We start from the raw sequence: 12,922 nt of genomic DNA, 5'->3' as shown, positions 1-12,922 counted from the left end.
TTTTCATAAATGGCTTTTATGATCTTTAAGTATGTTCCTTCTATCCCGACTTTCTTGAGGGTTTTTATTAAGAAAGGTTGCTGAATTTTGTCAAATGCCTTTTCTGAATCGATTGACAGGATCATATGGTTCTTATCTTTTCTTTTATTAATGTGATGTATCACATTGATTGATTTGCGAATGTTGAACCAGCCCTACATCCCAGGGATGAATCCCACTTGATCATGGTGAATAATTCTTTTTATATGCTGTTGAATTCGATTTGGTAGTATCTTATTGAGAATTTTTGCATCCATATTCATCAGGGATATTGGCCTGTAGTTCTCTTTTTTTACTGGGTCTCTGTCTGGTTTAGGAATCAACGTAATACTGGCTTCATAGAGTGAGTCTGGAAGTTTTCCTTCCCTTTCTATTTTTTGGAATAGCTTGAGAAGGATAGGTATTATCTCTGCTTTAAACGTCTGGTAGAACTCCCCTGGGAAGCCATCTGGCCCTGGACTCTTATTTGTTGGGAGATTTTTGATGACTGATTCAATTTCTTCGCTGGTTATGGATCTGTTCAAGCTTTCTATTTCCTCCTGATTGAGTTTTGGAAGCGTGTGGGTGTTTAGGAATTTGTCCATTTCTTCCAGGTTGTCCAATTTGTTTGGCATATAATTTTTCATAGTATTCCCTGATAATTGCTTGTATCTCTGAGGGATTGGTTGTAATAATTCCATTTTCATTCATGATGTTATCTATTTGGGTCATTTCCCTTTTCTTTTTGAGAAGCCTGGCTAGAGGTTTATCAATTTTGTTTATTTTTTCAAAAAACCAACTCGGTTTCATTGATCTGCTCTACAGGTTTTTTTTATTCTATATTGTTTATTTCTGCTCTGATCTTTATTATTTCTCTTCTTCTGCTGGATTTAGGCTGTCTTTGCTGTTTTGCTTCTATTTCGATTAGGTGTGCTGTTAGATTTTGTATTTGGGATTTTTCTTGTTTCTTGAGATAGGCCTGGATTGCAATGTATTCTCCTCTCAGGACTGCCTTCGATGCATCCCAAAGCGTTGTTGTATTTTCATTTTCATTTATTTCCATATATTTTTTAATTTCTTCTCTAATTGCCTGGTTGACCCATTCATTCTTGAGTAGGGTGTTCTTTAACCTCCATGCTTTTGGAGGTTTTCCAGACTTTTTCCTGTGGTTGATTTCAAGCTTCATAGCACTGTGGTCTGAAAGTATGCATGGTATGATCTCAATTCTTGTATACTTATGAAGGGCTGTTTTGTGACCCAGTATGTGATCTATATGGAGAATGTTCCATGTGCACTCGAGAGAAAAGTATATTCTGTTGCTTTGGGATGCAGAGTTCTAAATATATCTGTCAAGTCCATCTGATCCAATGTATCATTCAGGGCCCTTGTTTATGGATTGTGTGTCTAGATGATCTATCCATTTCTGTAAGTGGAGTGTTAAAGCCCCCTGCAATTACCACATTCTTATCAATAAGGTTGCTTATGTTTGTAATTGTTTTATATATTTGGAGGCTCCTGTATTCGGCGCATAGGCATTTCTAATTGTTAGCTCTTCCTGATGGATAGACCCTGTGATTATTATATAATGGCCTTCTTCATCTCTTGTTACAGACTTTAATTTAAAGTCTAGTTTGTCTGATATAAGTATGGCTACTCCAGCTTTCTTTTGACTTCCAGTGGCATGATAAATAGTTCTCCATCCCCTCACTCTCAGTTGGAAGGTGTCCTCAGGTCTAAAATGAGTCTCTTGTAGACAGCAAATAGATGGGTCTTGTTTTTTTATCCATTCTGATACCCTATGTCTTTTGGTTGGCGCATTGAGTCCATTTACATTCAGTGTTATTATAGAAAGATATGGGTTTAGAGTCATTGTGATGTCCGTAGGTTTCATGCTTGTAGCGATGTCTCTGGTACTTTGTCTCACAGGATCCCCCTTAGGATCTCTTGTAGGGCTGGTTTAGTGGTGATGAATTCCTTCGGTTTTTGTTTGTTTGGGAAGACCTTTATCTCTCCTTCTATTCTAAATGACAGACTTGCTGGATAAAGGATTCTCGGCTGCAAATTTTTTCTGTTCATCACATTGAAGATCTCCTGCCATTCCTTTCTGGCCTGCCAAGGTTCAGTAGAGAGATCGGTCACGAGTCTTATAGGTCTCCCTTTATAAGTTAGAGCACGTTTATCCCTTGCTGCTTTCAGAATTTTCTCTTTATCCTTGTATTTTGCCAGTTTCACTATGATATGTCGTGCAGAAGATCGATTCAAGTTACGTCTGAAGGGAGTTCTCTGTGCCTCTTGGATTTCAATGCCTTTTTCCTTCCCCAGATCTGGGAAGTTCTCAGCTATTATTTCTTCAAGTACACCTTCAGCACCTTTCCCTCTCTCTTCCTCCTCTGGAATACCAATTATGCGTATATTATTTCTCTTTAGTGCATCACTTAGTTCTCTAATTTCCCCCTCATACTCCTGGATTTTTTTATCTCTCTTTATCTCAGCTTCTTCTTTTTCCATAATTTTATCTTCTAGTTCCCCTATTCTCTCCTCTGCCTCTTCAATCCGAGCCGTAGTTGTCTCCATTTTATTTTGCAGCTCATTGATAGCATTTTTTAGCTCCTCCTGGCTGTTCCCTAGTCCTTTGATCTCTGTAGCAAGAGATTCTGTGCTGTCCTTTATACTGTTTTCAAGCCCAGGGATTAATTTTATGACTATTCTAAATTCACTTTCTGTTATATTGTTTAAATCATTTTTGATCAGTTCGTTAGCTGTTTCTGGATGTTTTTCTGAGGAGAATTCTTCTGTTTCATCATTTTGGATAGTCCCTGGAGTGGTGCGGGACTGTGGGGCACTTCCCCTGTGCTGTCTTGAATAACTTGCGTTGGTGGCAGGGCCGCAGTCAGACTTGATGTCTGTCCCCAGCCCACCACTGGGGCCACAGACTGGTGTGTGCCTTCTCTTCCCCTCTCCTAGGGGCGGGACTCACTGTGGGGTGGCGTGGCCCATCTGGGCTACTTGCACACTGCCAGGCTTGTGGTGCTGGGGATCTGGTGTATTAGCTGAGGTGGATCGGCAAGGTGCACAGGGGTGGTAGGGGCAGGCTCAGCTCGCTTTTCCTTCGGAGATCCGCTTCGGGAGGGGCCCTGTGGCAGCGGGAGGGAGTCAGACCCTCCACAGGAGGGATGGATCTGCAGAAGCACAGCGTTGGGTGTTTGTGAGGTGCAAGTTCCCTGGCAGGAACTGGTTCCCTTTGGGATTTTGGCTGGGGGATGGGCGAGGGAGATGGCACTGGCGAGTACCTTTGTTCCCCGCCAAGCTGAGCTCTGTCGTCCGGGGCTCAACAACTCTCCCTCCTGTTGTCCTCCAGCCCTCCCGTTCTCTGAGCAGAGCTGTTAACTTATGACCTCCCAGATGCTAAGTCGCGCTTGCTGTCGGAACACAGTCAGTCCGGCCCCTCCGCTTTTGCCAGCCAGACTCGGGGGCTCTGCTTGGCCGGCGGGCCGCCCCTCCGCCCTGGCTCCCTCCTGCCAGTCCGTGCAGCGCGCACCGCCTCTCCGCCCTTCCTACCCTCTTCCGTGGGCCTCTCGTCTGCGCTTGGCACTGGAGACTCCATTCTGCTAGTCTTCTGGCGGTTTTCTGGGTTATTTAGGCAGGTGTAGGTGGAATCTAAGTGATCAGCAGGACATGTGGTGAGCCCAGCGTCCTACTACACCGCCATCTTCCCAGGATTCCTGGACTCTACTTCCTAGCTGCAACTTGGGCAAGTCATTTAGCTCAGCAGTTCCCTAAGGAGAGTTTGTGGGTCCTTCCAGGGCCCAGATGAGTCAAACTGTATAAATAAAAGTGCCAAGCTGTTTTTGTCCTTGCAGGTTGTGTCGACCTTTACACCACTGGTGCAGAAGCAATGGCGGGTAAGCTGCAGACGCCCTGACACGAATCTGCCTGGTTGTAACTGGACTGCACACTCTCATCATGTTCCTCCCCACCACACACTCACAGTTAAAAAAGGAGAAGAAAAAATGCCAGTTTCATTTAAGGTCTTAGATGAAGCAGTAAAAATGACTCGTTTTATTAAATCTTAACTCTTGAACTCATGCCTTTTCAGTATTTTGGGTGAGGAAAGTGCACCTAAAGGGAGTTTAGCAGCAGAAACCCCTGGTGAGAACCTTCCCATGAACAGCTTTCCCTGGTGCCCCAGATGGCAGATTTCCAGCATGTTCCAGCAGTTCAGATTTCCATAGGTTCGGCCATATGGTACCACAGTGACTTCTCTGCCATTCATGAGCCACAGATGTGCCCTCTTCATTGAAGTCAGCTCTGAGTTGGGGGAAAGGGGCTCTCCCTTGGCCACCCTATCACAGTCCCAGGGAGGGCACATGACTCTGTCCCCGTTCATGGCACATTATTTCGCCCTCTCATTATGTTTTATCACCCAATCTCTCCTTACTCCAATCCCCTGTTAACGGTTACAAAGTCTTTACATGAAGCTTTCTTGATCACCTTCCTGTGTATTTCTCTCTCCCAATTGGGCCCTGATGGAACCTCCTACAATAAGACAGTTTCCTCCAAAGGACCATCCCCTAGAAAGGAAGCCTTGTGGTCAACAGCCCCCCAGTGTTCAGTAAGATCCCATGGTAGTACAAAGGGGTTTTTAAAGCTCCTGCCCAGAAGGCCTGGTCTTACTGGTGTGAGTCTGGGTGGAGAATGCCTTGTCTTGTCCGCTGAGTTCCCTGTTCATTTCTTGGACTGCATCTATTACACATCTCACAAGACAGATGGAACAGAAATTCCTTTCTGGCTGAGTCCTGAGAAGCACCTGTAAAGCCCCTATTAGCCCCCTTCCTTCCCTGCCTCCCTCAGTGCCCTCCTGATAGAGCATGGCCTGGGCAGGACAGCAAGGCTTGGGGTGGCCTCTTGTACAGCCTGTCCCAGGATGCCCTGTCCTCATCATACTTTCAACCTGGCCTTTGTCTGGGTCTCTGAGACGTGAGGTGGGACAGGGTGGCCTCCTCGCCCCACCTGCCTCCCTGGAGCAGCTCATCCTCTAGCTGTGAGGGGTTGACAGCAGACCTGTCTGGAAAAGCACCTATCAGGGCCTTCTGGGGTTCCATGACTGGAGGAGAGAGAAGGCCCAGAAGGAGACAAATCATGAGAACCTACCACTTCCTGTGGACCTTGGGTAGGCTGCTTAATGTTCTCTGAACTTCCCATTTCTACTTCTGCCACTCTGTCCTCTGCTAAGTGACTAGAATGATCTCTCCAAAACACACTATATCCTGCCACAGCCACTGTCCCTCTCAGTCCTGTCCCTTGTTGTTCCTTCCACCTCTCTCCCCAGGTACCTCTTAGCATTCACACCCAGCACATGTCCTCCAGGAATGCTTCCAAGACTCCCAGGTTAATCTGAGTTCCCCAGTGTGCTCCTCATGCTCTGTGCTGGGCTGACTTTCTTGCATTTTCCTCCAACCACCCTTCAACAACCTCCTTAAGAACAGGAGCTCCATTTTCATCCCTGGGCACTGGGATCTAGCCTAGCCTATTTTTTCTCACAAAAACTATATAAATAATAAATTCAAGTACATATGGTAAAGTAAAATAAAATAAAGGCCTATCTGTCTTCTCTGTGCTTGGGGTTGTTGAATAAACATAAGCTGTTACTAGAGCCTGGTCTAACTAACAAAGTAACCAAGACAGAGTTTGACTAAGCTTAAATCCCACAGCTAATATGTGGTGGCAGCTGGACTCTAACCCTTTTCTTTCCTCTTCACTTAGGACAAGGGGAGGGAGTGGCAGAGTCGCTGGGAAATGGTCCAGGGCTGTGGTCTTCAGCATTGCTCAGTGCCCTGCATGGGAGCCGGTCTGTGTGCTGAGGGCTGGTGGAGAGGGGGCACTGAGGGGCCACCCACCACACATCTCAGTAGCCAAGCTAGATACTTGGAAGCTCCCAGTTCTGCCCCCAGCCCCCACTTCCCTGCTCTGGCCCCGGGTGTCCCAGGGGGAATGACACTGTTGCAGAGGTAGACGCCAACCCCACTACCAGTGAGCCAGTCCACTCACCAAACAGATGGGCTCACAACCAGAGCAAGAGGCTCAGATCATGTGGTCAACTGGATCAACTTAAAACACAGTGGAAAGCAAGAGGGGAGAGAGGGGGGTAGTTAACACACTTAAAATGCCGTGGGAGAGGGTGAAAGGACTACCCTACTGAATCCTGGGTTGCACAATGCCCATGTGTCTGTACCTCTGCCACATCAGCCCTTTCCACTGACGATGTGGTCACAGCACCAGAGTGGAGGCTTGAGCAAGGAGCCCAAAGGACAGAAGGGGCTGGAGCCCAGCTGCACAGGGGCTCTGTCAGAGAGACAAGGGAGAGAGGGATGGCCAGCCACAACTGTAGCTCACCAGTTAGTCAGCTGGGAGGCGTGGCTCTCTACCTGCACCTCCGGGGCTGAGAATGGGACTGTATGGGTGGCACCGATGGGCGGCTGATTGGACATGGACAGCCTTGTATGTTGGGTCTGTTGTATGTTGGACTTTTCCCGAGTGTTTGGTGCTTCCTATGCCTCATGTATATTCAGTGAGTCATGAATATTCTGTGTCTGCTCAGCTCCTTCCTCCCTTCCTGTGTTTACACACATGCTTCCCCTCATCTGCATCTAACCTGTCTCTCAAGCCGTCTGCTTCTACACTTGCTTTGATGTATCCTCATTAGTTGGTTTCTCTTATTTTCGAGAGCAGAATCAAATATTCTCAAATAATCCAGCAAAGGCACATAATGCCAAGTCTGTTCCTCGAACTGGGACCCCCAGCTGGGTGCAAAACCCCTACTTTACTGGGTGCAAAGCTCTCTCACACTGAAAATCTTATCTGATCTTTGCCACGGTCCTGTGAGGCAGGAGTTACCAATAAATCAGAAGATGAGCACACCAATATCTGGAAAGTGACATGACTTTCCCAAGACCACACAATCACACAGCCCGTAGGTGGCCAAGGGGATGTAAGCTCAAGACCTCTGGCTTCTGGTCAAGTGTGTTTCCAATTTCACCAGCACCTCCCCCCACAAGATCAATCATTTCTACCCCCTGGAAGACCCCACCTTTCACAGCAGACCTCACAGAATTCAGACCTCTCTTCCCAACTCCCGAGCCTCACAGCCTGGCCCAGCCTGATCTGAAGCCACCATCATTCCTAGAAGCCTGAGTGGAGTGTGCATGCGCACACACACACACACACACACACACACATGGAAAGGATAGGGAACAGTGCACAGGCCGGAGCAACAATCTCACAGGAGCACTTCCAGGTGATGCCTACAAAGCTAACTGCATATTACAACCTCCTAGAGTCCACAGAAAGCCTGGCTGCAGCCCACTCCTTCCAGAAGTTCCTCTACTCATGAAGAAACGGTCGTAGTTTGAGGGAAGGAATGTCTGCACCCCAAGAACAGCATGGTTCTCTCAGCGCTAAACCTCAGGCCAAAGGCACTCTAACGATCTCCGATTTCTCCCTTCTCAAGGAAGCCGAAGATCAGGAAAAGAATGTTCTTCGTGAGTTAAACATCTGAGCTGCACCCAGGGAACCCCCAACCACGTTCAGTGGGAATGAGGGTTAGCACACAGGCCAGCCTTGCTGAGGGGCCTGAACCAGGCCCACGTCCCCTAGTGTGTGTGGTGCCGAGGGGTGAAAGGTCAGAGGAGGCAGCCTGGGGGTCCGTCCATTCAGCCTGAGCCCGTGCTGCTGCCAGCTGTGTGGCCTCCGCGGGGCTGCCTCCCACCGTTACTGTTGATGAACAAATTGGCCCGAGAGCTGTGGGAGTGTGAGCTTGGTGAAGCTCCCTGTTGGGGGAGCCTTGACGCGAGGCCAATGCAAAGCCAACACAAAGACAACAATCATTTCGATCCTTCGATTCGGCCAAAACGAAAACGAATCCGGGAACGGGATCTTTTGTACAAAAGCTTTCCAAGAGATGTTTTCCGAACAGAATCGCAGCTTGGGTCTCAGGCATCAAGGGCCTTGTGGCCTCTGGTTTGCTCTGGCTCAGAAACCATTTAGCTTCCCCTTAGCCGAGAGGGCACAGCACAGGCCTGGCTCTGTGCTAAGCAGTTCAAGTATGTGATCACATGTGATCCACGGAGCACCCTCTGGACTGTGGATATGAGCCCTGGTGACTCATCAGGGTAACTTACACCAGTCAGTGGTGGAGCCCGACTCAAGTACGCATCCTTTTTGTTTTTTTTAAGGCCAGCCTGGGCTCTTGCAAATTTGCTAAATCCAGCCAGAGGCAGATTTAGAAATGATACAATACTATCTCCTCTAACTGCACACATGACTTAAAAAAAAAAAAAAAAGTTGAATTGAGAAATTAGGGAATTCATCTGCAGCCCAAGAATAGCTGGTCAGGGAAACAAAACAACACCCAGACTCCCTGATAAGGTGAGGCCTGAGCCTTCCGCCTGCACCCCCAGCCCCCCCGACCCCCCTGTGTTGGGCTGCACAACTTCTGGTCTCTTTCTCTGGCAAGCCAGAGAAGCTGAGCACACTGAGGACAGAGATGATGACTTACCAAGCTGGCCTCCCCTCAGGCTGGGTCTGACCCCAGGCCAGCCACCTCCTGCTCACAAAGCTTCCACCATCACTTGTAACCTGAAAGCAAAAGGCTCTGGAACTTGACCCAGCTGGTTAATGCTTCTGGGAGGGTGAATTCTGAATTTGTAAAAGAAAATGATGTCCAAGTCCGCAGGATGTCAAAATAACGTCCCCAGGATGTCAAAATAAGAAGAATGTCTTTAGAAGAATGTCTCTTCAAAATAAGAGAAGTCCCCAGAATGTCAAAGCCTGATGAGACTTTCAACAGTTGTTTGAACTGCCCCTGGGACCAGGGCACGGCACAGGACATCAGAGTAAACTGTACCTTAAGCCATATCAGAGGGGCCCTTTTACAGGTAGAGGAAAATCGTGTTTCTTTAAGCAACACTTATATGCTACCATCTTTTGGTTAGCATCTCAAACACACCCTGACTTTTCAAGGACAGGATTCACCTGAATTACTTCAAAAATTGTTCATCCATTCAGTAAATCCCAAACATGAGCTAAGCATTAAGTGAGGTGCTAAGCTAGGTCCTGCGGTACCTGGGTGAGCGGCCTGGACGCGGTTCAATCTCCCAAGGAGCTGCATTCACAATGGTTTAAAATGCTTTTGCTTTTTCAGAAACAAAAAAGCTATACATTATTTAGGGGACAGTATTTGTAAAACAAAGTACAGGGCATCCATGAAAAACTAAGCAGAAAAAAAACGGAAAGGAAAGTGAGTTCCATGGGACTGAAGCTGGTCTTTTGAACCGAGTGCTGGCGGGGCACTGAAGCAGCCCAGTTTCCCAAGCTGGAGACTGAAGGTGTCACTTGCCCGCACCGCGAAGGAGCCCTTGCGTGGGGACAGAGCGCCATCTAGTGCTGGTGTGGCCTCAGCACATGCCACAAAGGGGGGAAGGAGGCGTCTGCCTCCAGGTAAATCAGGTGGAGCTCACAAGGGCACTGACAAATGCCAGAAGAGCTGGCATGTTACCTCTCGATACTGTGAGGTGAGTGTTGTCACCATTTTATCAGTGACGCTGCGGGGATTCAGAAAGATGAAGTCATTTCACCAAGGTCCCCTGAAGTAAGGCAGGGATTTGAACTCGGTTCTTCTGACTCCCAGGTCATTGTCTGCACCCTGTTGACTTTCTAGCTTTGCTGGGGGAGAGGAAGGGCCTGAGCATCTCAGGATGAGGCTTGAAGTTCTTGAGTGATGCCTCAGCCCCGCTGGAGAGGACCCGGATGCCATGACAGAGCTTGCATGGGCCTGGCCACTGCCTGCCTATGCCACCTGGGCCCACGCTGCTCCCTCAAACAGAGCTGAGCCCTGGCTCCTCTGCCCCACTGGCTGCGTTCCTGACATTCCATTCCATTCCGCACTTTCCTCACTTCTGGGTCTTTTACCTCCCCGCCCCATGCAGTACATTCCATCAGGAACCTTGTCTTTCTGCCCTCAGTGTCTAATCTGGTGCTTCTTTACTAAGCATCATCTGCCAAGAAGCCTCGCCCCACCCGTCCCAGTGCCAGGCCACCTGTCAGTCATCTGCTGCCCCAGCAGACGGCCACCCTGGTCCCCGGTGCCTAGCACGGTGCCTGATCCACGGTAGGAGGCTGACCAGTGTCTTCCGACAGGTGGATGAATGTCTGGCTGGATGGCTGGATGGACAAATGGATGGGACGAGAGCTCACTACCCAACTGGCCTCACCACTCGCTGACCAGCCAAGTTAGCCAATGAGCCTGTCAGGACAGAGCATCACGGTGAGGACAGAAGTCTAAGGGCGACTGGCTTCATCCTGGACTGTGGACTCGCCACGCCTTCTCACGATTAGGTCGGTTCTAGATCACACCTGAATTGCCCAGCGGAGTGTCTGGAACAGGTGCTGGCAAGTATACGGTCTCATGGAAGACAATCCCAGAAGTTGCCTGGTCAGTGGTCCAGAAAACCCCCAGCTGGCAACCTGAGCTCTGATGCGGAAACTTCTCTGCTCCCAAGGTTGCAGGCGAGCAGAGGGCAGTGTCCTTGTCTGCTTGACTTCAGAGGAGCCTTAATAACGAGACGGTCACTTTCTCAGAGGTCCCTAGAGCTGAGTGCCTGACATTGGAGAGTGGGGCAGTCCTCCTGAGGCCACACTTCAAATGGCTTGAACAAACAAATGGCTTGAAATGTTCAGAGCGGGGACGTGGAGGGAGAAGAGGAAAGTGGAAATGGACTATGAAATCTTGGGTGTTTCCAAAAAGCTGTCACTACGAGGGAGACAATTGATTTATTGAGTGCCCATAGTACATTGGCACTATTTCATATTCATAATGAGCCAGTGATGTAGACATTCCGGGCTCCATTTTACAAAGGGGTAAATTAAGGCCCAGCTAGAATGCTCCTTCCTAACCTCTCTTCACTTTCATTCCTGTTGGGTTTTGTACCCCTGAGTCCTCAGAGCCCTGGAAAAGAGACAGTACTCAGGACATGAGGTCAGCGGCCCCAGATGGTCGTCTTTCCAAAGCCCCCTGAGAGCCCGACACACAGCCTGCTTCTCCACTAAGCCCGGCACAGCTGGCCCACTTTGGCCTACCCCTGACCCGTGCAACTCATTTCCTCCTTTTTTCCCATTATAAACATAAATGCATATACTTCATTGGGGAAACATCAGATTGAGAATCCCAGAGGCTCAAATCATTTCTCTAACCCAGCGTGACGGTGGCAAGAAAGAAGTGCTATTTGCAGTCAGCTCCCGACTGCCCTGCCCCAGGCTCCAACTGGAATCTAGAAGGTTCTCTTTGGTGGCTGAGTTTTTATACAAAACATGAGAGACGGAAAAGAGAAAAAACAGGGATAAAGAAAGGGCAGGTATTTTAAGTCCCCTCTTGTAAATGTCCTTTTCTTTCACCAGGTAGGGTCCTTTTCTTCTTTTTTTTCCTGGAGATTTTAAAAGCTTGCACAAGTGCTCATCCCAGTGTTTTCTGCCTGTTTATGCTGGATGGGTGGACAACCGCACCTTCTGGACTCCCTGACCTCACCTGTCTTGGCACCTGAGGACCGATTCCTTGTTCTTCCTTCATTGGGCTTCTGGTATGCATGCTTGCTGCTTATCTGGGTCATGATAAAACTTTTGGCTTTTGACTTCCGGGAAATAGAGATGTCCACCTGTCAGACCTTCAACCTGGCTTCATTCTGACCCTTGTGCAGTGTATCCTGTCCCAGATCTTTACTTACCCCACATGCCCTGGAGTAACAGAGGATGGGGAAGAGATATTTGGGGGGAGAAATGGCTCTGCTCCTGGTCTCCAGTACTCAGCTTTGGGGGACATTGGAAGGAATGGAGGAGGAGGTCAGCAGGGCATAAGGCATCTCTGAGTTGCCACAATGACAGCCTCAGGTGAGTGAGGATAACACATGAGTGACATAGGAGGGCAGTTCAGACCATCGAGAAGCTAGAAGGGAGATTCTATCAGGCTTAACTAACTTAGATAATAAATACCATCTGCACCACACCATCACACTGTAGCCCAAGTGTCATGAACGAGATGATAGTATCACGTTCCCAACCCCCAAAATCTTCCAAATTTCCTTCATGGGACCAAAGCAATAGCTGTTTAATTAAAACAAACATTTACAATAGCAGAATCTAAAGACAGAGATACTGACAAATAAATAAACATAAAAATCTTGGCTATAATACATGATCATCACTTATAAAATTGGTAATATCTCATGTACCTGGAACTTTATGGAAAACCATTTCACATTTCATCATTTGGAATCAATAAAGGTTTTTCTAAGTAAAATTCTTTTATACTTCCTAAGCCTGGCTTAGAAAGTGTTTGCTCCTGCTAAGGGTCCATTTATCTGACCGTCAAGTTTCCTTTTGTTCTGCCAATGGGCACCCTTTTATCCCATCATTCAGCTTCCTCCTTTAGTTTTTTATGGGCTTGGAAACCAGACGGTCATGTTTATTAGACAGTTTGAAAATCGAGAATAAATAGGATTTTAATGAGTGGCTCTGTGTTGCTAACCTATGTGTAAAATGTATGGGCTTTGGGAAATGGCTATTATTCTGGTTTTCTTCCAGGTTCTGGGTTGGTTGGGATGCTGTTAAAGTGAGGCGGCATGGTAGTGCAAAAAATCGAGTATACCCACCAGCCACTGATTAACTCTATGATATAGCATGGATTTGTTGTTCTTCTTTAAAGTAGCACGGAGGGGTGCCTGGGTGGCTCAGTCAGTGAAGCATCTGCCTTCAGCTCAGTTCATGATCTCATGGCTTGTGAGTTCAAGTCCCACATGGGGCTCTCTGCTGTCCATGCAGAGCCCACTTCAGATTCTCTGTTCCCCTCTCTCTCTTT

The sequence above is a fragment of the Lynx canadensis genome, chromosome A3 (genome assembly GCF_007474595.2).
Source record: "Lynx canadensis isolate LIC74 chromosome A3, mLynCan4.pri.v2, whole genome shotgun sequence".
In the NCBI taxonomy this organism is placed as follows: domain Eukaryota; kingdom Metazoa; phylum Chordata; class Mammalia; order Carnivora; family Felidae; genus Lynx; species Lynx canadensis.
This window is presented reverse-complemented; position numbering follows the sequence as displayed.